The following is a 24,686-nucleotide window of genomic DNA, read 5'->3' as shown; positions in this document are numbered from 1 at the left end:
TTATTCGCTGAAGATGCAGAACACTACGGGCCCGTTCACACAGTGGAAAATGGGCGGAAATTCCGAGTGGAATCCCCGCCGTAGACTCCGCTCTGAACTCCGCCTGCCTGCCTCAGTGTCTTAATGTTATGTATAGGGCATCTCTGCTGTCCATGACTCTCCACTCAAAAAATTGATGGAGGCGCCTTATACATAACTTTGAGACACTGAGGCATGCAGTGTTCCGAGCAGAGTCTACAGCGGGGATTCCACTCGGAATTTCCACCTGTTTTCCGCAGTGTAATCCAGGAACAAAGTGCATTTTTTTCCATACATTTTTAGGCAGTGTATATTATGTTATTTGTAAAGTATTTTTGTAAATTGTTATAAATGTAAATTGCTTTTACAACGGAGTTGTAATTTTATTAATAAAATTTTCATTTTATATTACGTATGTTTCTGATTTTGGAAAGTACCATGGGGAGGTGTCTTGATCTGGTCAGTTAATAAATGACTGCTCGTTAATGTAATGTCAGATTTATTTTTTACTGATTAGAGCCAGATACTGGATACTGTGTTTTTAAATATATAATCAGTTTTTATTTTCTGATTTGTAATTTTTGCAGCGGGGTCCCGCCTCGGCCGCTGAACGGCTGAGCTGCCTTGAGACGTCTCGTCCGGCAGCTCAGACCAGGAAGCAGACGGGGGTACGGGGCGCCGCGATCCGGGACCCGACGCTGGAACTGGGGAGGTAAGTGACCTCCGCCATCCATAACCACTCCCTCCCCGGCCATATCTGAAAAATATGGCCGGGTCAGAGTACCCCTTTAACAGTATTTGTTGACATGCTTTATTGCAAGGTTCTTGGACACAAACACAATGACTACAAAACTAGCCTTTTTATTTTAGTTTTGTTTTTGTGAATAGTGTTCACGATATACACCCATATCCCTGCTGCAGCTAATCACTGGCTTCAGCGGTATAGGGCTCAACACTAGAGATGAGTGAACTTGCCAAAAGTATGGGTTCACACAAACCTGAACAATCGGCATTTGTTAGATCAGATATTTACACCCACAACACTGCCTCTTCCTGGACATCCTAAAGGCCTTTTTACACAGATTATTTTTGGGTGATTGAGTGTCTGAAGGATGGTTAGTTGCTGACAATCAGCCACGAACAAGAAAATGGGGGTTGGTCGCCTGATTGATTTTATTAGCAGCACATTGTCCTGTATAAGGGTATGTGTACACTAAGAAAATCTCGCGGATAACATCCCGTGTATGACATGTCAATTCTTTGGGTGGACAGCGGAATCTGGCTGAGCAAATAATGGAGTCTATGGGCGGGTGGAGAGTCAAGCGGCAGAATCCGCGGGATGTTATCCAGGAGAGTTTGTTGGCTTGGCCACTCAGTTGGTCGAGTGCAAATCACTGGGATCAGGACTCTGTATCGAGAGCCCATCAGTCTGTGGGAGTCATTCCATGGATACTGAGCTACAGCGATTATCTTTTATCCTCTACAGATGTCCTTCACACACTAACAATGGAAACTGGCTACAGCTCCTTGTCTAAACCTGTGTTTTGAATTATATGTATGCTAGTATTGGGGTTCTTCCATCAGTGACCCAGGTGATGGTGATTCTAAGGGCCCTATAACATGGGGCAATTATTGTGCGAAAAATCGTTATATCGTTCATTTAAATGATCGTTCGTGATCAAAAAATCGTTCGTGTGTTAATCGTTGATTTAGATCTGAACCTAAAATTATCATTATTCGTTCGCTGTAATTCCACATTCGTTCAAGTTCCGCATTTTTTCACTAATCGTTCAGTGTAATTGCACGTTGTTCATTGTTTTGCTGGGATCAAAAGGAGTAAACGATCATAGTAACGACCATCGTTCTGTGTAAAGTGAACGATTTCCGGTTAATCTTGTTTGCGATCGTTAATCGTTAAAAATCGCTCTGTAATAGGAACCAAAGGGCCCTATTAGATGAAGCAATAAATGACTGCAAATGAGATCACTAATGGTGCGTTTACACGGAACAATTATCGAACAATCAAGTGACGAGCGAGAAATCGTTCATCGTGATCTTTAAACATGTTCTCAAATCGTCGTTGGCTAAAAATTCCCAGATCGCTTCGTCTTTCTCAGATTCACCCTATGTGTGAGATGGGCTTAAGCGATCTTAAAAAAACGATCGCAATAACAATTTTTCTAACAAATTTTATTCGTCTAAACGGTGATTGTTATAAAATCCAAATAGTTGCTTCAAAATCGTTAAATGATTGGCCAAATTATCGTCTCCTGTAAACGGACCATACCCTGAAACCGTTCACCATATTATACTTAAAAATAGTCTTTGGTTTTGAACGTCACTACGATCGTTTACTCCTTCTGATCCAAGCTAATGAAGGAACGGTGCGGAATTACACTGAACACTTACTGAACGAATGCAGAATTACAGCAAACAATTAACAACGATTATTGTTTAAATTCTAACTAACGATAATTCACGTGATAATCGTCCCATGTAATAGGGCCTTAGTGCTGTACACGCACATCATTGCTGCTTTTCACCACACAGGCACAACTTGTCCGGTTCTATTTTCCTTTTGGGGCATCCTAAGTAAAAGTTTTCTTTAGGATCGAAGTACTTATAATGTATGATGAGAATATTATTTTTATATATTCAAAACAGTTACCTGCTGAGGACGAGTCTTGAATACTGTAGGCTTAATGATAAAATGTGAATTTTTGGTTGATAATTGCCTAGTTCACGAAAGCTTCGCTACCCCACAGCTTGCCGAGCGAAATCCACATTACAACCAATTTCTAACCGCCGCCTAATTCTCTTAACATCTCATTAATTTAACACAGATTAGTACAGGCTGTTACTCTCACTGTGTGTGGTTCACTATCTACAATGGGGTTAATGGGCGCTGGGACATAACTATTTAATCCTCCTAATCTGAGTCTTGGTATTTTGACATCAATGAACATTGTTTTTGCATCGATTTATAAACTTGTCTTCACAGCTCCCAGTGTATATTTGCTATGAGTTTACTGGAAAACCAGGAAGGGCCAGTACATGAGAATTTAATAGCCGATTCTACCGAGAAAGTTGACCTGCATCATAAGAGATGCTAATTATCATGTTTACTCTTATTTTATTGAAAATAGAAAAAAGTTACAAGATGACAATTTGCATACAACACAACAAGATATAAGGGAAGGGGAGCTGTATCTGATGTCTATAAACCTTTGACTTGAAGCGACTAATATAGGATGGTTGCGAAATTGGGAATCTCCGAATGGAGGATCCATGTCTTGGCCACCATCTCTTCAGCATGTTGAATAGATTGCAATTCCACAAACCATTCCGGTTAGGACAGTATACTACTGTTGGGCACCTATACCACCCATGTTTAGAAAACATTTCTATTTTGAATGGGAGGCTGACGACGTGTGAGGATCCACTACTGAAAGTAATCCCTAGATAATTTCCCAATTTGAAAGGTAAGAGGTTCTGTCAGGGTTGCTCAGAGACAATAGTATACTGTAAAACCTTTAGGGCCCTATTCCACCGGACGATTATCGTTTGCATAATCGTTAACGATCTCAAACGACCGCTATTGCGAAAGACCTGAAAACGTTCACTCATTTCTATGGAACGATAATCGTTCCTTATGATCGTAATTGCGATTGGTTTTTCTTCGCTATTTATTCGCTATTGCGTTCGTATCTATTGCAAACGACCGAACGATGTCTTATTCAATGCGAACGAGAAACAAAAATAGGTCCAGGTCTTATAAAGCGATCAACGATTTCTCATTCGGTCGTTAATCATTAACTTCATTTCAACCGAACGATTATAGTTTAGATTCGAACGATTTAACGATAATCTGAACGATAATAGTCTGGTGGAATGGGCCCTAAGGGTCCTTGGCACCAATCCCTGTCTGAAGGAAGCAACACAACTGATTGAACTCGAACCAGGATAGTTGCCTCACGGGGCTAGCCTCCTGAAGTGCCTGTAGAGATGGTATGTGTCCATCCACCAACATTTGATGTAATTGTGGAAAAGCGTCTCCTCTATATCTGGTAAGAATGTGCGCTAGTTACAGGGGCAAATGCCAGGTTCGTAAAAAGTGGAGCCATCAGGCCAGGGCGCAAATAGATTCGCAATAGCTTGACCCATCTATTCCAGATGCACAATGTCTTTAGTGAGAAATGCCCACCCCTGGGATAGTGTCTCTATCTGTAGCAACCAAAAAGAAGTGACCAGATCTGGGAAAATTGATTTCGCCAATGGCACCCAATGTTTAGATCTGTAATTGTGAGCCTAACCTAGAAATTCTGGTAAGGCAACTCCACTGGGTTGGGTTTGGTTAATGTTTTTACCCTCTTGGGTACAGTCTGAAACAGGAATCTCAGAAGGATATCCAATTTTATACAGACACACCTCTCCAAACCGGGATAGAAATATCCTATAGTATGCCTGTAAGTTCTTCAGCGTCTTCCTGTGCAGTGGGAGGTATATTCATGGGATCTAATAGCTCCAAAAGTGAGGGTATATGTATTCCTGGATAGGCCATACTGTCTGCCTCTTAAATTCTTAAAATTAAAATTAGGCTGCTCGGTTGACAAGTCTGCCGCAGAGAGGGAGATATTAAGCCCCCTTGTCTTAGATTTGCTTTACAATTGCTTAGTCCAAACGTCTCAAGCTTGATACGCCATCAGAACATAAAGCCAATTTGTGGTGGTCCTACCGAGCCCTTATACATTGGATGTCTGGGATTTTATGCAGAGCCGCTGCCAAGTACTGCATAGTTAAAATTAGAGATGACCAAACAACGCTGATTTTTAGGTTCGTACAAACTCGAACCATCGGTATTTGACTCCCGTAGTCTTCCCGTTCCCGAGACAGCCTTAGTCCCGCCTGGAAAACAGGAATACAACCTATGGCCCAGGCTGTATTCCGGTTTTCCAGGCGGGACTCGGGCTGTCTCCACAAGAGAGATGATGGGGACATCCCTGACGCATTCTTTCTTTAGATTTGGAAGGCCTCTGACTGGATCCCGACGGCTCTGATTAGGGCTGAGGGACAAGAGTACAAGGCTGCAATTTTAGAGGTATAATCCAAGCCCAGGCCAATCCGTTCTAGAGAAGCTGATAGGAATCGCTAATGGACCCTGCCGAAGGCCTTTTCCACATCTACTGAGAATAAACACAGTGGGATATTAGATGACTGTGCGTGAGCTATGAGTTATTGTCCCAGGCCTCTTCTAGGGACAAAACCCTACTCGGTCCGAATGTGTTACTTGTGAAATCAATGGACTCAAGCAGTGGAAGTGGATGAAGCAAATTCAGTTTCTACGAATCCTTCATGACAGCACCAGGATTTCCCTTCCTATTGTGCATGTCTAGGGATGTTAGTTGTAAATCACGGGTGGTGGTTGAAACAAAAGTAGTTTTTTTTTTTAACATTTTACATGTTTGTTTGGTTTTTTTCCCCCCTGTCCTTGGCCAATCTTTAAATGGAGGATTCTTAGAAAAAAAAAAAGTTACTAGTATGGGGGCATTGACATGTTTTTTTTTATTTTTATTAGTCTGTGCATTTCGAACCAGAGTCACAGAACTCCGATACAGTTTAAACGTTCGTGCCTAAATGTTTGCGTCTTGCGAACATTTAAACTATTTCGAAGCTCTCGGCATCATAATGATACATGATGACGGGAGTTCCGTGATTCCCATCCATAGCACGTCTACCGTGCACAGACCGTAATCGTCCAACTACTTTTTTTTTAATCTCATAAATCGGTAGAGCACCTACTTTTTGTATCCTCTTTTAAAAGGGTATTCTGACCCGGTGGTATTTTTAAGCTATGGCCGGGGAGGGGGTGCTTATGGGCGGCGAAGGTCCCTCCCTGGTTCCAGCGCAGGTTCCGGATAACCTGCCAAACACAGGGCACTTAAAGGGGTACTCCGGCCTGGGGAGGAGGGGGTGGTTATGGACGGCAGAGGTCACTTACCTCCCCAGTTCCCGGATCGCGCCGCCCGGTACCCCAGTCCCGTGGCCACTTCCTGGTGTGAGCTTCCGCATAAGACGTGACGTCTCAAGGCAGCTCAGCCATTCAGCGTCTGAGGCGGGACTCTGCTACGGCTGCTGAATGGCTGAGCTGCCTTGAGACGTCACGTCTTATGCGGAAGCTCACACCAGGAAGTGGCCACGGGACTGGGGTACCGGGCGGCGCGATCCGGGAACTGGGGAGGTAAGTGACCTCTGCCGTCCATAACCACCCCCTCCTCCCCAGGCCGGAGTACCCCTTTAAGTGCCCTGTGTTTGGCAGTAAAGTAGAATAAATTACATATAGACTATAGAGCACATATTCTGTCTCAACATTTATCCGTGTTCAATTTCTGTAACAAATTTTGTTGACCGCGTTAAGTGCAAGTAAACCCGTAGGTGCGCCCCTCTATAATAAGAATATGGGGGAAAAAACTAAAAATTATTTGTAAGCTTTTAATTTCCTCTTGTTACTACTTTGAATTTCTTAAATAAGTAGTGAATTAAGAAGATCGCCATTAAAGGTGGATTAATTGGATTGTAACTGCCATAATATTTTACGTTTCAGTGGCAGAAGTGTTAACGTAACACTTCATTACTCTGCCAGCATCTTCCTTCAGATCTGTCCCATAATTACGGAAGCTACTTCGCCCCATAAGCTTCATTTACACAAATTTGTGTCTAATGATTTCCCCCGGCAGTGTTACGAGCTAAGAAAGAGACTGAAGTGAAAAAAGGCATCATTAAAATCCCCTCTTTTAATGAGTCAAAGTATATTAGCATTTAACCTCTCACAATGCAGGAAAAAGGAGGCACCCTGCCTTTTATGTCTGGATTTGTCAGCAAGTTTAGCGTTAATAACCACCATGACTATACGTACACCAATACGCAAATATCCTCTTTTTGCCCCCCTTCCTCTTGCACCCTTTCAGTCTCTCACATGGCGCTGCTATCTCATTTTCAGCTATTGATCTATCTCCTCCCAATGCCTTCCAGCCCTGGGAGTCTCCGTTTCGTTGACACAAAGGAAATTTATGTATTTTATGTATAGTATACCTTGTAGGGGTGATAGGAAACCTTCCGGAATGATACATAAGAATTAATGACAGTGTTCTCTACTGTTAGCATAAAAGAAAGAAAAGTACTAAACAAATACAGCCAAACCTTGGATTACGAGCATAACGCGCTCCGGGAACGTGCTTGTAATCCAAACCAATTTTATATCAAATTTCCCCATAATTAATTACTATAATACTTATGGAAGCACTCTACAGAGCCCCCAGGCTATACAGCTTCAGTCTTCTCTCCTGGCCAGCAGACACCATGTGGGCAAGATGGCACACATCGAATTTTTATTTATTTTTTTTTATTTTTTTTTTATTAAAGGCCCTTCTGAAGCGCTCTGTCCGGGTGGCAAAGAGACCTCTCTGCTCTTGCCTCCAGTTTGGGTGCAGGTTTTGCAACTCAGTTCCATTGAAGTGAATGGAGCTTAAAGGGGTTATCCAGCGCTACAAAAACATGGCCACTTTTCCCCCTACTGTTGTCTCCAGTTCAGGTGCAGTTTGCAATTAAGCTCCATTTACTTCAATGGAACTGAGTTTCAAAACCCCACCCAATCTGGAGACAACAGTAGGGGGAAAGTGGCCATGTTTTTGTAGCGCTGCATAACCCCTTTAATTGCAAAGCACACCCGAACTGGAGACAAGAGTTGTATTGTCTCTGAAAGAAAGTAGCCATGCGCTGGATAACCCCTTTAATCCCTTACCGTATTAACACGTAACTGTACGTCCTGATGCGGGTAGGGACGTTTAGAGAGGGGTCGCATGGTGACCCTGCTCTGAACCGCCGCAATCCCGGGTGCTATGTGAAGCGCGGGACAGCTGCATTTAAATGTTTTGTATCCCCCTTTCCCTGGTGTCTAGTGGGGGGATCCCCCCTCCTGCGATCCCCTCTACTGAGCCAGACGGGGCTCTGCCTCGCACTGACGCTGATCCCGGCTCGGCAATCTGTAGATCTGGTCTGCTGGAGACGAGAGTAATACAGCAATGATCTGATCGATCATTGCTGTATTAAGTATACTGCAGTGATCTCTATGGGAGATCACTGCAGTAATACTGAAAGTCCCTCAGGGGGACTAAAAGTTAGAGTATACAGTGAAAAAAAGTGTTTTTATTAATAAAAAATCCCCTCCCCTAATAAAAGTTTGAATCACCCCCTTTTCCCATTTTATAAATAAACAAACACATTTGGTATCATATTTGCGTAATCGCCCGAACTATAAAATTATCCCGTCCCTGATCTCGCAGGGTAAACGGCGTAAATGCAAAAAAAAGGCCAAAGTGCAAAATTGCGCTTTTTTTGTCACATCAAATCCAGAAAAATTGTAATAAAAAGTGATCAAAAAGTCCCATATAAACAAGCAAGGTACCGATAGAAAGAACCAATCATGGTGCAAAAAATGACACCTCACACAGCCCCATAGACCAAAGGCTGGGAACAGAGCAATTTTAAACACATTTTGTTTTTTTAAACGGTTTTAATATTTTAAAAGCAGTCAAATAAAATAAGTCATATAAATTACATATCATTGTAATCGTACAGACTTGAGGAACATATATAACATGTCAGTTTTACCATAGGGCAAATGGCGTAAACACGAAACCCCCAAAATGAAAACAAATGGCTCCCCACGATTTCGCTGGGAGACAATCCGACCAATGGACCACCATTTGTTAAGGATATATAAATACGACTGTCAACTTTGACAGTGGCATCAAAATGGTTAAATAGCTGGCATGGGCGATCGCTCCATACAGCTATTAGCAGCACCCCCCCAGCTGCCAGTTATAGAGAAGGCTTGAGTTGTGAGCCCTTTCTATATCCCATTGCCAGCACCTTGATGCAACTGTACGTCGTGGTGTGGGTATAGGTTAAAATGGCCAAACGAATTGCTTACTTTAAGTGGTACTGCAGCGGGGGGGCACTTTTTTTTGCTGGGACCGGGGAGGAGGTGGCCGAGGGAAAAGACGTCCACTCACCTCCCCGATTCCAGCGGCGGGTCCCGCATCGTGGCGCTCTGGTGGCCGGTTCCCAGCCGCTTCCGGGTGTCTGACGCGGGCCCGAGACGTGACGCCTCAGGTCCGCTCAGCCACTCAGTGAAGGAGGCAGGATCCGTTTCACGGTTCCCGCCTCCTTCACTGAGTGGCTGAGCGGACCTGAGGCGTCACGTCTCGGGCCCGCGTCAGACACCCGGAAGCGGAATACACACTTGCATAAAAATAAGTTAATGTTGGTAAACATATGACCGCGCGCGTTTGGTACGGTCTTAAGGTAAATAGATTGTTAATTCTGTGGTTGTTTACAAATGTTGCAGATGTAAAAATTTTGGACATACTTGTATTTTTTTATGTTTGTATGTTGATGTCTTTTCTTTTTTTTTTTTTCCTATTTTTTTGAATTCCAAATAAAAAGATTTATTAAAAAAACAACAAAAACTATTACTTTCACTTATATAGCCACGTTATTGAATAGATGGGTAATTAAAATATTTTCTCTGTTTTCAAAAAGCTCTGAATTGCTTTATACATAGGGAGCCTTTTATAGTATTACAAGACAGATAGACATGGAGATTGTTTATACATTGTTTTGACAAATGACTGTAATACATTGTGATAATGACTAACTCCCGCTGTAGGCATTGCGGCCAGATACTCCGCTTCTCTACAGATTGCTCAGCTCCGCAGAAGCTATAGCAGTTGCTCAAATAAACCTCGTTCCGAGGCTGGAAGACTTTGGGATTGCAAATCAGTATTGGCCAATGGGCTGCACTGTGGTTGTATATGTAGCCAGTGTTTTTGATCATGCCTGTTTAATCCAGGTAAAATGTAGCAGTTTTTTCATTAAATAATGCTCTCTATTGAAGTCAATGGGAAATTGGACACGTCGTGTAGAATAATAGCTGTAATTGCTTATGACTGTTAAAGCGACTCTGTACCCACAATCTGACCCCTCCCCCCAAATCGCTTGTACCTTCAGATAGCTGCTTTTAATCCAAGATCTGTCCTGGGGTCCGTTCGGCAGGTGATGCAGTTATTGTCCTAAAAAACAACTTTTAAACTTGCAATCATGTGCCCAACGGCCGTGGCATCAGGCTGGCACACCCTCTCTGTCCCTCCTCCCCACCCTCCTCATCATTAGGAAAACTCCAGGCAGATTGCCTCCTTTTCATCACCTGTGTCAGCACGGCGCATGGGCTGGATCGTTAAGGCACCTGTGCAATGTTCAGCATGGAGAAAATGTTCTAGTGGCATTCCTAATGATGAAGAGGGTGGGGAGGAGGGACGGAGAGGTGATGCAAAGTTAGGGCTTAGATACTCCCAATGGGCACAGGGCTGCAAGTTTAAAAGTTGTTTTTTAGGACAATAACTGCATCACCTGCCGAACGGACCCCAGGACAGATCTTGGATTAAAAGCAGCTATCCGAAGGTACAAGTGGTTTGGGGAGTCAGATTGTGGGTACAGAGTCGCTTTAAATACCCATTATTTACCACCTACATTTGCAAAATACGTTATTTTTTTTTACCTTTTCACACATTGTTTTATTTTAACTCGAAATTACAGTCATATTTAGCTTTGATTTTACTGCTTGTGAACTTAGCCGGTATATTTTTTTTTGCGGCTCGGATCTTACAGATCCATAGCAACTACGGATGTGCAAAAGGGTCCACAGAAATCAATGGCTATTATACTGGCCGCAGTTACAAATCCGTGAATACTATTAGGCTATGTTCACACACAGTAAAATAAGCGTAAAACACATCCGAATTTTTAATATGCTCCATAATGTGCTCCATTGAAGTCAATGGGAAATTGGCCGGCAGTGCTCACACCGTATGAAATAACAGCCGTAATTAATTTTGTCCATCCACATAATGCACATACTTATTATTTACAAGCTGCTTTTGCAAAATACAGCTGTTTTTTTTTTTTTTTAATCTTTTCACACTTTGACTCAAAATTATGACCATATTTTGATGTGTTTTTTTTTTTTTAATATGTGTGAACATAGCCTTAGGGGGGTCAAATAGACACATTGGATAGATATGGGAATATGGGTGAAAATTTACAAATTTAAGTAGAAGTGAAGTGATTTTGTCAATATTCAATTAACCTCATGCGTCCCTGTGCGTTTCCTGTTGTCAGTAATATGAATTTGGTTTGTGTTTTATATGAAGAGAAACATTGCAAAAGCTATTGTTCTGCTGTGTCTGGTTTAATTCCTATTATTTGTCAAAGAGACATGTTATTTAGGAAGCCAGATGCTGTTAGGGTGTTGGTAAATGTGAGACATTCTGTAACAAGTATCTGTGGAAAGGTGCGATGCTTCTGCGTCCCTGCCGAAAAAGAATTCAAATAAGCCATAGTTATTTCTTAATAACAAAACAAATGTTCTAATTACAGTAATTAATATCAATCAGGGCAATCAGCGATTACTGTGGTAGGAGTGGGAACAATTGTAAATTTAAAGGTGTAAAAAATTGGGGGCCGGGTCGGCTGGCAAAGGTTCTGTTTGTTAAAAAAGATAAAAGTATCTTAAAGCGCATATACCACCGGTACATAGTTTTTTGTTATTGACATGAATAGACCGGGCTTGGCGTGAGAATGCCGGGGCCATGGTCCTTTTTTTGAACACCACCTGGTTCCCACACACTGCGCCGAATAGACCGGGGCCAGCGTAGGGATACCGATGCCGCGTTTTTTTGACCACCGCTCGGTTCCTGTGCACGCTGGCCAGGGGGGTAGCTTGGATTGACGGGGCCCCATAGCAAAACTTTTAAGGGGCCCCCCCTACGCACAACACAAAGCACTGCACATATATATATATATAATATATTCTGTACTGCTGGTGCACTGATAATCCCTGACCTCTGCATGGAGCTCTGCACATTTTCCTTTCCTACTTTTGCAAAGCTGGAGAACAGAGGTCAGAGGTTATCAGTGCAGTGAAGCAGAGATCTCTGTCTTCTGCTTGTTAACCCTGCTTGTTTTTTGTGTTGCAGCATGTAAGCAAACATTGGGTTACTTACACACTGCAGTACATAATGGGTTAAGCAGAAGGACACGCGCTCTTACCTTCTCCTCAGGGCCCCCCTCCTGCATGGGCCCCATAGCAACTGCCTTCCCTGCCTCTATGGTAGCTACGCCACCAATGTTGCTGGTCTGTTACCGAGCACTGGCCAGGTATGAAGCACTGGAGGTGGGCCTGCTGGCCCTCAGTATGACAATCTGCCCTCCCCTCTGTGACATCACTCCCATTGATTAAACCAGGTCACTTATTTTGCCAGATTTAAACAGGCGGCTACTGGGCACGGTCACCCATGCTTGTTACTCCTAGTGCAATTTGAGTCTTTTATGTTCTCTCCTTTTTTTTTTTCTGGTTCTGTTCTCAATCTAACGATCCCTGCTGGTTCTGATTTTGGTTCTGACTGGTTTTACTTCTGATTTTGTCTCTGATGCACCTGTTAGGTTTTCTCCTGGCTTGCTGACTATAAAAAGGGACCGTCCGACAGTTGTGTGCCAATGCTTAAAGGGGTACTCCAGCGGGGGGGCACTTTTGTGATGGGACCGGGGAGGAGGTGACCGAGGGAAAAGACGTCCACTCACCTCCCCGGTTCCAGCAGTGGGTCCCGCATCGCGGCGCTCCGGTGCCTGCCCGCTTCCGGGTGTCTGACGCGGGCCCGAGACGATACGTCTCAGGTCCGCTCAGCCACTCAGTGAAGAAGGCGGGATCTGAGCGGACTTGAAACGGATCCCGCCTCCTTCACTGAGTGGCTGAGCGGACCTGAGATGTCACGTCTCGGGCCCACGTCAGACACCTGGAAGCGGGTGGGAACTGGGCACCGGAGCGCCGCGATGCGGGACCCGCCGCTGGAACCCAGCACAAAAGTGCCCCCCCCCCGCTAGAGTACCCCTTTAAGGCCCTATTACACAGAACAAGGGTACATCCACACTACGTAATACACGTGGAACTTTCAAGCCGTCCACCCAAAGATTTGACGAAGTATTGTCATTTTATTTGAGAATATCATGTAATATATGCGTATAAGGCTGATTTGGCATAATATTGCTCTGTATAATAAAGGCAACGATCAGCCAAAGAGCCAATCATCGGCTGATTGTTGTCTTTCAGCATGTTGAAAAATCATCAGCTGCTGACTGTGCATTGCTACGTGTAATAGTAATGCCTATCCGGCAGCTGATAATACTATACTAAATAATAAAGTTTATACTTACCCGTCCAGGCTCCCCCGATGTCCTGCAGCCACCTCTAATACTTCTGGCCCCGTATCTGTCCTGACAGGCCAATCACTGGCTGTGGGGTAGTCATGTCTCAGCCAGAGATTGGCTGAGCGGTCTGTCACTAAACAGAAGTATAAACTTTATTATTTTCTGTGAAAGCAAGGGCTGCTAAGCTATCGATATACTATAAATAAATATATATATATATATATATATATATATAAAAAAAATATATATATACATACATACATACAGCCCCTGCTACACCCTGCGGGTGAGATTAGGACTGCGCTTCCCTATCCTCTACCACTACCAATACCGACAAACCTCAATCTTTAAGATCAATGCTCAATTACAGTGCAGCTTGGTCCGTCTAGTAGGCACCTAAGTCCACAGCAAATTTTAAAAAATGTATCATTTGAGAGATATAGTCTCTCTAATCCCCCATGGGCCTGTTTTGTTTTGATAACCTATGACCATCCACTAGCTTGGGTCACACATGCTCAGTTCAGTTGCAGCCACATGACCTGTCCTATTAGTACTGGCAGTACTGCAAGCAAGCTGCACTGTTGCCTGGCAACCGCAGGGTCACAGTTCAGAGAGGAAACCAGGAAGTCATCAGATGCATAGGAAAGAGAATGGTACAGAGATACGCTACTTTACATATAAATATGTAGTACACATACTAAGGGTCCTTTAAAATGGCGCAATATGGGTCTGTGCAAGGACACAAGTGAGATCACTACTTATATGCAGTCTCTTTAGAGGGCAAAAACAATCAAATGGTCAATGTATCGGCTATTTAAATGTATTGCAATACTGCTAATACCACTGACTGATATAGACACCCCCTGAGTGATGTCACCATCTCTGCTCAGCCCCTCCAGCCTACATCACCATCTCCCTGTCATATACACATATATGTATGTGCGACATTTAGGGAAGAAAGAGGTATGTTTACCAGTGATCTGTATTGTTAAGCATGGAGAAAATATGCAGATGGCATCTTCTCTGCATGTCTCTGGCAGACTCTGCTGGGAGAAGCTCTATGCAGTTGATAATGACTGTGGCATCTAAGGGGTTAAACAAAGGATTCTTTGATCACGGCCTTTACAGTGGAAACCTGGCTCCTGTATTGATTGTGTTGACACAACTTGTGTGCATGCTCGCCTAATGTTTTATCCTATGACTTTTAACAGAAACATGGCACCTGTTTGAGAGGGCACTTGCATGTTCTTTTAAATAAGAGATAAAGGGATCTTGGCATCCTCATCTACTAAAAGAACGGGGACCTGTAGTGTCCCAGTACAGGGGTCACTAACTTGTTTACCGCTCATCAGAAAGTAACTCTGTCAGGTGTCACACCAAGAGATAGGAGCTGTGATTTTCCACTCCAGCCACTAGGTGTCTCTCTCTCCCCTGTGCACAGCTGCCATCTGACAAAGGTTTAGCTATGTGTGTGTTTAGCCCATCACAGGTGCAAGACTCTCTACATTCTCACTTTCTCTACTCATACTTCTTCCTGTCGCACAGATACAGTGGAAGATAGGGGTTTCCTGTTTAGTTTAGTTCGAGTCAAGAGAAAGAGAGGACCTGTTTCCCTTGAGAGAGACTGAGACAACCAGTATGCAGTGCTAAGCCCTTAAAGGTGGGCTAACCGTGAACTGGGACAAACCTTGTCTACGCTGTGGTTGTTCCAAGTCAGTAAAGTCACCCCCTAGAGGAAAGGAAGAGCGACTGATCCCCAGAAAGACAAAGTTGCTAATTGCTGAAGTATCTTACAGACAATGCTAGTTCACTTGGGGGAAACTTCAGTGAGAGCTCTACCTAGAGACAGAGACCTAGGTCTTATACTACCCTACCTGGCGGTCATATATGGTGGGGTAGAAGGCGGTCATATATGCAAAGTTCTTGAATATATACATAAGTACGAGGATTCCGTCTTTCATGTATCTACACTACTATTGCTGCAGAGTACTTTACCAATTAGACAAGGGCCTCTACACTACCCTCCTACACTCAAGTCTTATTTTACTTCTTCACCTCTACCTAAAGTCTACCTCAAGTATTGGTTATTTTGCACTAGTACCTGTGAGCTGTCCCTTTGTATACTTTTGTATTGCACAGAAGTAAAGATTCAACTTCTGGATAAGTGCTGGACTCTGTCACCTTTCCTGCGCCACACCTGCACCCTCACACAACACTACTGTACAAACCGATCCAATGTAAAGGCAGCTTGAGGAGTCTGCTAGGCCTCAGTTACTGCCATGGCTCAGCGATTGCTACAGCCTGCCTTCAGCAGGCTGTACCAATCAAGTGCAGATTCAATGGGTCAATGTAGTACATAGATACTGAATTGATCTCTATAAGCAATCATGGTATTGCTCATAGAAGTCCCCTAGGGGGACTACAAAAGTGTGTAAATAAATAAATGTGGTGTTTTTTTTTTTAAAGTATAAATCACCCTCTTTTCCTATTTTTCAAATAAGATAAAACGGAAAAATAAAAAACATATTTGGTATTGGTACAAATGGTGTTGCCAAAAAAGACCTATTATGGGTCTGTATAATAAATTAAGGGGTTAAGTCTATTGGAGATACAAACGGGTGTCAGTACAGTCCGGTGAAGATTAAAACTGATTTGGGGCACTGTGCCAGAAAGAATACAACACTTCCTGCAGGACATACAGCGGCTGATAAGTACTGGAAGACTTGAGATTTATAAACAGAAGTAAATTACAAATCTATGCAACTTTCTGACCAGTTTTATTTAGTCGGCGTACCCCTTTAAAGGAGTACTTCAGCAAAAATTGTTTCAAAGCAGCTGGTGCCAGAGATTTGTAATTTACCTTGATTAAAAAAACTCAAGTCTTCCAATACTTATCAGCTGCTGTACATCATGCAGGAAGTGGTGTATTCTTTCCAGTCTGACACAGTGCTCTCTGCTGCCACCTCTGTCCATATCAGGAACTGTCCAGAGGAGTACCCCTTTAAGGCAAAGTCACATGCAGCTTTTTTTATGACTCTCCCATTTACATGAATGCAGCAAATCTGATGCAAATATCCCTTCATAGTTGTCCCTTCCTCCTCTGAAAGCTCCCTCTCTCTGGGGCGCACAATGTTCCCTTTATCCCCCGCCTCTATGCCCCTGGCGGCTCTGCGAGATTTTGGCATAGAGTTGTAGTTCCCAGGTAAGCGCTTTATCACTGGCAAGCACACACCTGGGAAAGCCAAGGGAACATGCCAGCCCTGAGGCCAGACTCACTTTCTTGGCCTCCAATCTTTCAGCAACATTTTGACAAGTGTATGTGAGAGCCGGGCCCAGAGGCCTCATTCTTTTTTTTTTTTTTTTTTTTACATTTCTTTATAATAATCAACTTGTCTATGTGGAAAGTATTTCATCTTGGCTCTGAATGACCCTTTCTTTACCTGTCATAAACCTCACATGACATTAGGATTTAACCCTATAAATACCCGACCAATAGGATATACAGTGTGTTCTTACACTCTCCTCTGTTTATCAATGTTTTACGCCTTTAGTAGCTCTGATAATAAACCGTTGTTTGGTAGCTGCACCGTATTCCCCAACAGGTGTGTGCTATATGCTGTTCCACTGAATACAGGACATGCTCCAAAAGAATATATATATATTTTTTTTTTGTTTTTTTGTTTTTTTTTGTTTTTATTATTGTTATTATTATTTTTATTTTTTTTTTTAGATATTTCCGAACCATTATTTTTCATCTTAAACCAGCCATTTTTGGAACATAGACAATAGAAAACCTGTGCCGAAACATATCTGAAAAATGTACCAAAAGGGCCCATAGGAAGTCCCTTGTTTTACCTGTATAATTATTGTAAAATTAAACAACATGGACAGACATTTTTTCATTGAATTTAATTAAAACTTTGATTTTTTTTTTCTTTTCTTTTTCAGATCAACTGGTGTCAGAAAGTTATATAGATTTGTAATTTACTTCTATCTAAAAATCTGCAGTCTTACAGTACTTATTAGCTGCTGTATGTCCTGCAGGAAGTGGTGTATTCTTTCCAGTCTGACACAGTGCTCTCTGCTGCCACCTCTGTCCATGTCAGGTACTGTCCAGAGCAGGAGAGGTTTTCTATGGGGATTTGCTGCAGCTCTGGACAGTTCCTGATATGGACAGAGGTGGCAGCAGAGAGCACTGTGTCAGAGTGGAGAGAATACACAACTTCCTGCAGGACATACAGCAGCTGATAAGTACTGTAAGACTGCAGATTTTTGACTTGAGACTTTCTGACATCAGTCGATATGAACTTTTTGTACCCCTTTAATATAATACAGTTTACACTGGATTTTTTGTAAGTAAATTACAAATCTGTATAACTTTCTTTCAGTTAAAAATCTGAATTATTTTTTTTTCTCCTGAGTACCCCTTTAAAGGAGAAGTCCGGCGAATTTTTTTATTAAAGTCTTGTATTGCCCCCCAAAAGTTATACAAATCCCCAATATACACTTATTACGGGAAATGCTTATAAAGCGCTTTTTTCCCTGCACTTACTACTACATCAAGGCTTCACTTCCTAGATGACATGGTGATGTCACTTCCTGGATAACATGGTGATGTCACTTCCTGGATAACATGGTGATGTCACTTCCTGGATAATATGGTGATGTCACTTCCTGGATAATATGGTGATGTCACGACCTGACTCCCAGAGCTGTGCTGGCTGTGGCTGCTGGAGAGGATGATGGCAGAGGGATGCTCAGTATCCCTCCAGTGCCCTGTGTCCCTCAGTGTCCCCCTGCCATCATCCTCTCCAGCAGCCACAGCCTGCACAGCTCTGGGAGTCGGGTTGTGACATCACCATGTTATTCAGGAAGTGACATCACCATTTTTTTCAAGAAGTGACATCACCATGTTATCCAGGAAGTGAAGCCTTGATGCAGCAGGAAGTGCAGGGGAAAAAAGGACTTTATAAGCATTTCCCGTAATAAGTGTATATTGGGGATCTGTATAACTTTTGGGGGGCAATACCATAATTTAATAAAAATTTTCTCCGGACTTCTCCTTTAAGCTGCTTCTTTTTCTTTTATATCTCTGTTTGGCTTATGGAGATTGCTTATGTTCGCCGAACCTATGTGAACCCGGCCTAAGCTGCCAGCGATGGCTCCAGGAGTCAGGCGGAGAAAGGGTTCACTGTTGATCACCAAACATGTGTAAACTCAGCCTAATCCGCTGTGCAGAAGTCCTAAAGGAAACCCTTTGCTTCAGTATTGCAGCGACCATACCTGTAATATACCTGTGGTCAAATTTAATACTCACTACAGTGGTATTTTTTAGATACAGCCTGCTCTGTGTACTGTGGTTTCCCATATGCTTATGTATTTGTAATATGCAAGATGTCATCTGCTGTACGTGGATCCGCTGTACCACCGCTAGAGATGGCGTTAGCCACACAAGGGAGTGGAGTCGTCCTATTACACGGAGCGATTTTTAACGATTAACTATAAACGATCGCAAACTTGATTGTTTATCGTTAATCTACAAATCGTTTACCATAGTACACAGAACGATGGTCGTTAGTTACAATCGTTAATATGATCGTTATTGCACTCGTTACTACGATCGTTTATTCCTTCTGATCCCAGCAAAACAATGTGCAATTACACTGAACGATTAGTGAACAAATGCGGAACTTGAGCGAATGTGGAATTACAGCGACCGATTAACGATAATTTTAGGTTCAGATCTAAAAGAACGATCAACGACACACAGACGATTTTTCGATCGTTGCCTGCAATTACACGGAACGATTATCATTCAAATTCGAATTATATAACGATTTTTCTCACGATAATCGACCTGTGTAATAGGGGCCCTAAGGGGCCGCTGGTCTTCACCAGTGCCCACCACAAGGTGGGATGGACTAGCTGCGGCAGGTGACCCCCAGAAATAGGCAAACGTATCATTTATTGAAATCCATTAGATCTTACAGAGTCATCTTTTCTATCATATATCTATACAATATCTGTTTTCTTAGTATATGTTTTTATGTAAGAGATCTACATGTGAGCTTACCTGCGGCTGAGACAATTAGACAAGGATATTAGAGAGTCCAGTATTCTTCTCTCTAGGCCGCTCAATCCATAGAGAGGGATTTGTCCCCGATCACATTAATTTGCTGGTGACAAGAATAGGAAGTGACTATTCATCTCCCTCCGACGGCCGGCGCTACAGATGGAGTTAACACTGTGTCACACTCTGGGGCCCCAAGTCGCTCGGTTATAAATGAGCTCAAATCAAAAGGGAAAATTGAAATCTAACTCACATGTTCTTCCCTAAAGGCCCAAGCCGGGGCCAGAGGGCAGTATCACTCATCAGCGAGGCTCCATGACACCTTTCCAATCCCAACGATGATTGGAAACGTTAACCCCCACACTGCCGATCCAAAAACAGGTCACTCTACCACTTACACTAGTGAAAGTTAGGGGATACTGTATTAGAGTATTTGCTTCTGGGTGTCTACCCTGATACCTACTACAAAAAGTAGTGCGCTCATATTACAGCAATGGAGTATATCAGGGAGGGCGGCCGTCTCGTAACATAGACGGCCGCTAATAACAATCATGATTGGGGCCGTCTATTTAAGGTGTCCGTGTTTGCCCGATATGTTCCCGATGCTTGAGGTCGGGTCGGTGACTGGTAATAGACCAGCACTGTGTGCCGGAACCGGGCCAGGGTTCAATAAAAGGACCATGACACTGGCATTCCCGCACCAGTCTATTCATATAAAAAACGTAAAACGATATACCTGATAGTATAATCACTTTAAAGATTTTTGTTTATATCTAATGCATATTGTTAGATACATTCATTCATATGCACTTAAAGGGGATCTCTCATCATAGTATTTTGTGGTTTTTTTTGTTTTTTTTTCAGATTCACTATGTGTGTGTGTGTGTGTGGGGAGGGGGGGCGTCATTTATGAACAAATGATAGCCGTTTTTTTTTAAATAATAGAAATTATTTGTCATTAAATATTGGCCATCCACTCAATTCCAACAGGGTGTGCATTGATTGGCCGAGCGTCGAGAGCGTCGAGGCTGGAGCTGGGACCCGGTAACGTATAGACCGTCCGCGGGGGATTAGGGCGCTGACTTGTACATACTCGCAGTGGGATGACAATCCCGCCGCAAGTATGGAATCTTATTGAAGTGACTGTGAAGGTATCTGCAGCGAACTCGCACCGTGGAATCTGCTGGGGATATGGTACGTGTGAACCCCCCCTCATACTGTATTTGGAGGCATCTGTCATTGACTTCATCTATAAAAAAAAAAAAAAAAAGGTTTATATGCTTTATGCCTGCCGGTGTCCTGTTTGGTATGGTAGTGGCAGACGCTGACAGATACATCATAAGGCATCCATCTACCCTAAAGAAATATACTACTGCTGAACACTGTATATCCATATTGCTTTATTTTGTTCCTTTTTTATATACTGCCAACGGTGTAGGAAAATATGGTGTGAATCAAGCGTAAAAAGGCACTGTCACAATTTTTACTTTTTTTTTATTTTTTCAATATACTATATTTTTTCATCATTTCCTATGTTTATATCAATGTTATATATATGGCCACTAGGTGTCTCCCTTCACTGCTCATGTGTACAGCTCCAGCACATCCACATTCAGTAACAGAATCCTGGGGGTGCTTGCATTGTATGGTCAGCTCTCCTGTCACACAGCACCAAAAAATGTAACCACACAGTGACATTATACTGACTGAATTGTTATATAACAAAGAGCATTGTCTCCTGGTAAGCTGCAGAGCTGATAATATAGAAAAGACAATATCCCCCCCACACACATGCACACAGTTATCTCTACCCATAACACAATAGATCTGGCAAAGCCATGACATCGGTGTGACACAGGATTATTAAATGTATCCCTATATTTAACATATTGCAGTTGTAAAGTTTAAGGCTATGTTCCCACAACGTCTTTTTTTTTATGCCAAAATTAAGACAGTCCGAAAAAAAAGTCGGCGTGCTAACATATCCCAAATCTGTTTGTTCTGCCAGGGACTCAAATGGTTGTGTATAGAAATCCAAACTAATTCAAAACAAATGTAATGAAATAGCTTTTTTTCTCGTTTTTAACGATAGTGAAATCTAAAAATAATTTTTTTAATTTGTTTTGAAATTTTGCGGAACGTCATTGCGGAACGGATTCACAGAGTCTACTTTGTATAAGTCTATGGGAGCGTCCGTAAATTTAGCAATTCTGTAATTTTTATGGAAGTAATGTCCATAACATCTGCAAAACATACAGATCACCTTAAAGGGGTTATCCAGCGCTACAAAAACATGGCTACTTTTCCCCCTCTCTTGTCTCCAGATTGGGTGGGGTTTCAAACTCAGTTCCATTGAAGTAAATGGAGCTTAATTGCTGAACAGGAGACAAGAGAGGGGAAAAAGTGGCCATGTTTTTGTAGTGTTGGATAACCCCTTTAATTTAACTATGACTTGTAGATTCACAAAAAATATGCATTATGGATGCACTACAGACAAATGTTGTGTGGATAGCAGGTGCCAATTGCGGACATAATATACGTTCTTGAATGTGTGAATGAGGCCTTAAAGGGAATATCCAGTGCTACAAAAACATGGCCACTTTCTTTCAGAGACAACACGACTCTTGTCTCCAGTTCAGGTGCGGTTTGCAATTAAGCTCCATTCACTTCAATGGAAGTGAGCAGCAAAACCCCGTGCAAGCTGGAGACAAGAGTGGGGCTGTCTCTGAAAGAAAGTGGCCATGTTTTTGTAGCGCTGGATAACCCCTTAAGGGTCTGTTCACACGTACAGACTGGCTGTGTATTTATCGCTGTGAGTTTCTCGCACATAAATCCACAGCAATACTGATTGCTATCAAGTCAATGTATGTGTATTCTCGCTGCGTGTTTGGTGCGATTTTTACAGGCAAGTGCAACACCACAAAGAACGCAGCTACTTTCATGCGAGTTTGATGCGAGTTCTGTGCAAGTTTTACGCAGCGAGTCTGTACGTGTGAACAGACCCTTAAAGGACAACTCCGGCGGGACACCCAAAAAAAAAAAAAACACAGACACACACAGACACCATACTCACCATCCCTCCGGTGACGATCGCCACTCCATTCGCCCGCCGTCCGCCTCACCGTCACCTGCGTCCGCCGTCCAGCGATGTCTCCTTCTTCCGGGTCCATGAGAGAGAAAAGGCTGCCAGCGCGCTTGCGCACCGGCAGCCTTTTCATTGGCTGGAGCGCATCACATGGCTTCCAGCAAGCTCAGCCAATCAGGGCTGAGCAAGCTGGAAGCCATGTGATGCGCTCCAGCCAATGAAAAGGCTGCTGGTGCGCATGTGCACCAGCAGCCTTTTCTCTCCCATTCACTCTCAATGAAGACGCCGAGAAGGAAGAAGACCCGGACCGCCCCCAGCTCTGACATCACCCGACACCAGAGAAGAGGACCGTGACGACCGTAATAGGTAATGTATATATTCTTTAACTTCCGGGGTGGGGGGTCGGGGGTCGGAAAGTGGGGGAAGGGGGCCAGACCGGGTATTTAACCACATTACAAAGTTATATAACTTTGAAATGTGTGTTAAATAAGCCAAAAAATTTTTTCGCCGGAGTTGTCCTTTAAGGGTAGTAGTAATAGTAGCTGCAAGAAATGGTCTTTTGGAAAAGCTGCTATCCCATTCTGCCACTAGGTGGCACTATAATACCAATGCAAAAGGTTTTTAATCAGACAGTCATTTTCCAATAGGTCTCGCTCCTATAAACACGTATAAAAAGTTTATAATAAACATACAGAGGACTTACTATCTACATTGTAATGCACGCTATATGTACACTGGTTGTAGTAGCTATGTTGGATTATGCTTTGGGAAGTAAGTCTAGGTCCTAGGCTATGTTCCCACAAGGTTTTTTTTTTTACATGAAAAACATCCGTCTGTTTATAAAAAAGGATGTTTTTAATGATCATGATCTGTCAGTCTTTATCAAAAGATGGACGTTTTTTTTTTTACATAAAAAGACGTTTTGGGAGTATAGCCCTAGTCAGTATAAATCAGGTTTGTAAACTTGCATTACAGTCTACAATTTTATATAAGATCTATCTGGTGATTTATTTAGGAATGGTGAATGTGGATCTTATGTATATTATAACCAACCTAGGAAGGAACTTTTTAACTAAAGTTTATATAAAAGTTTATATAATAATAATAATAATAATAATAATAACAACAATTATAGAATTGTCTGTATTTTTTGCCGTCTATCTATCTATCCCCTATCTATCTATCTATCTATCTATCTATCTATCTATCTATCTATCTATCTATCTATCTATCTATCTATCCCCTATCTATCTATCTCCTATCTATCTATCTACCTATCTATCTCCTATCTACCTATCTATCTCCTATCTCCTATCTATCTATCTATCTATCTATCTATCTATCTCCTATCTATCTATCTATCTATCTATCTATCTATCTATCTATCTATCTATCTCCTATCTATCTATCTCCTATCTATCTATCTATCTATCTATCTATCTATCTATCTATTATCTATCTCCTATCTATCTATCTATCTATCTATCTATCTATCTATCTATCTATCTATCTATCTATCTCCTATCTATCTATCTATCTATCTATCTATCTATCTATCTATCTATCTATCTATTATCTATCTCCTATCTATCTATCTATCTCCTATCTATCTATCTATCTCCTATCTATCTCCTATCTATCTCCTATCTATCTCCTATCTATGTATCTATCTATCTATCTATCTATCTATCTATCTATCTATCTATCTATCTATCTCCTATCTATCTATCTATCTATCTATCTATCTATCTATCTATCTATCTATCCTACAAGAAGTCAGAGCTGTAGGTTCAGTGCCAGCAGATATCTCCCGACCACAGGTTCTATATGGATATAGAAAAAATATAAATAATCTGCAGCGCTCCAAAATTGTGAAAAAATATAGATTTATTTCATCAAAAATTCAAGGCGTACAAAAACATATGTGTCCTAATAGAAAGTAATAAAGTGGCATACCACAACACGCGACGTTCCAATGACCGGCTGGCGGTATGCCACTAGAACACTAGACGCCTGCCTGGATTCCTAGATCTCTCCTTACTTTAAGATTACTCTAGTAATGGCATAAGTCGGCATGTATAGAATATCTTGGTGATCGGCCTGGACCAGGGCAAAAAATTCTCTTCACTAATTAAGAGAAAAGAAACCTCACTCTTCCTGCGTGTATAATGGACGTGACCTCATATAGTGTCA

The 24,686-nt window shown here is 42.3% G+C and overlaps 1 protein-coding gene across 1 annotated transcript in view; it reads left to right on the top strand.

Annotated features, from left to right (window-relative positions):
• Positions 1-13,957: 13,957 nt before the first annotated feature.
• The window catches only part of C5H1orf216 (chromosome 5 C1orf216 homolog), a 51,506-nt gene continuing 40,777 nt past the window's right edge, over positions 13,958-24,686 (top strand). The window contains exon 1 of the mRNA XM_069971644.1: positions 13,958-13,991. The gene's annotated coding sequence lies outside the window, so the exon portion shown is untranslated. The remainder of the gene's footprint in view (positions 13,992-24,686) is intronic.

This window comes from Dendropsophus ebraccatus, chromosome 5 (genome assembly GCF_027789765.1).
Source record: "Dendropsophus ebraccatus isolate aDenEbr1 chromosome 5, aDenEbr1.pat, whole genome shotgun sequence".
NCBI lineage: Eukaryota > Metazoa > Chordata > Amphibia > Anura > Hylidae > Dendropsophus > Dendropsophus ebraccatus.
This window is presented reverse-complemented; position numbering and strand designations above follow the sequence as displayed.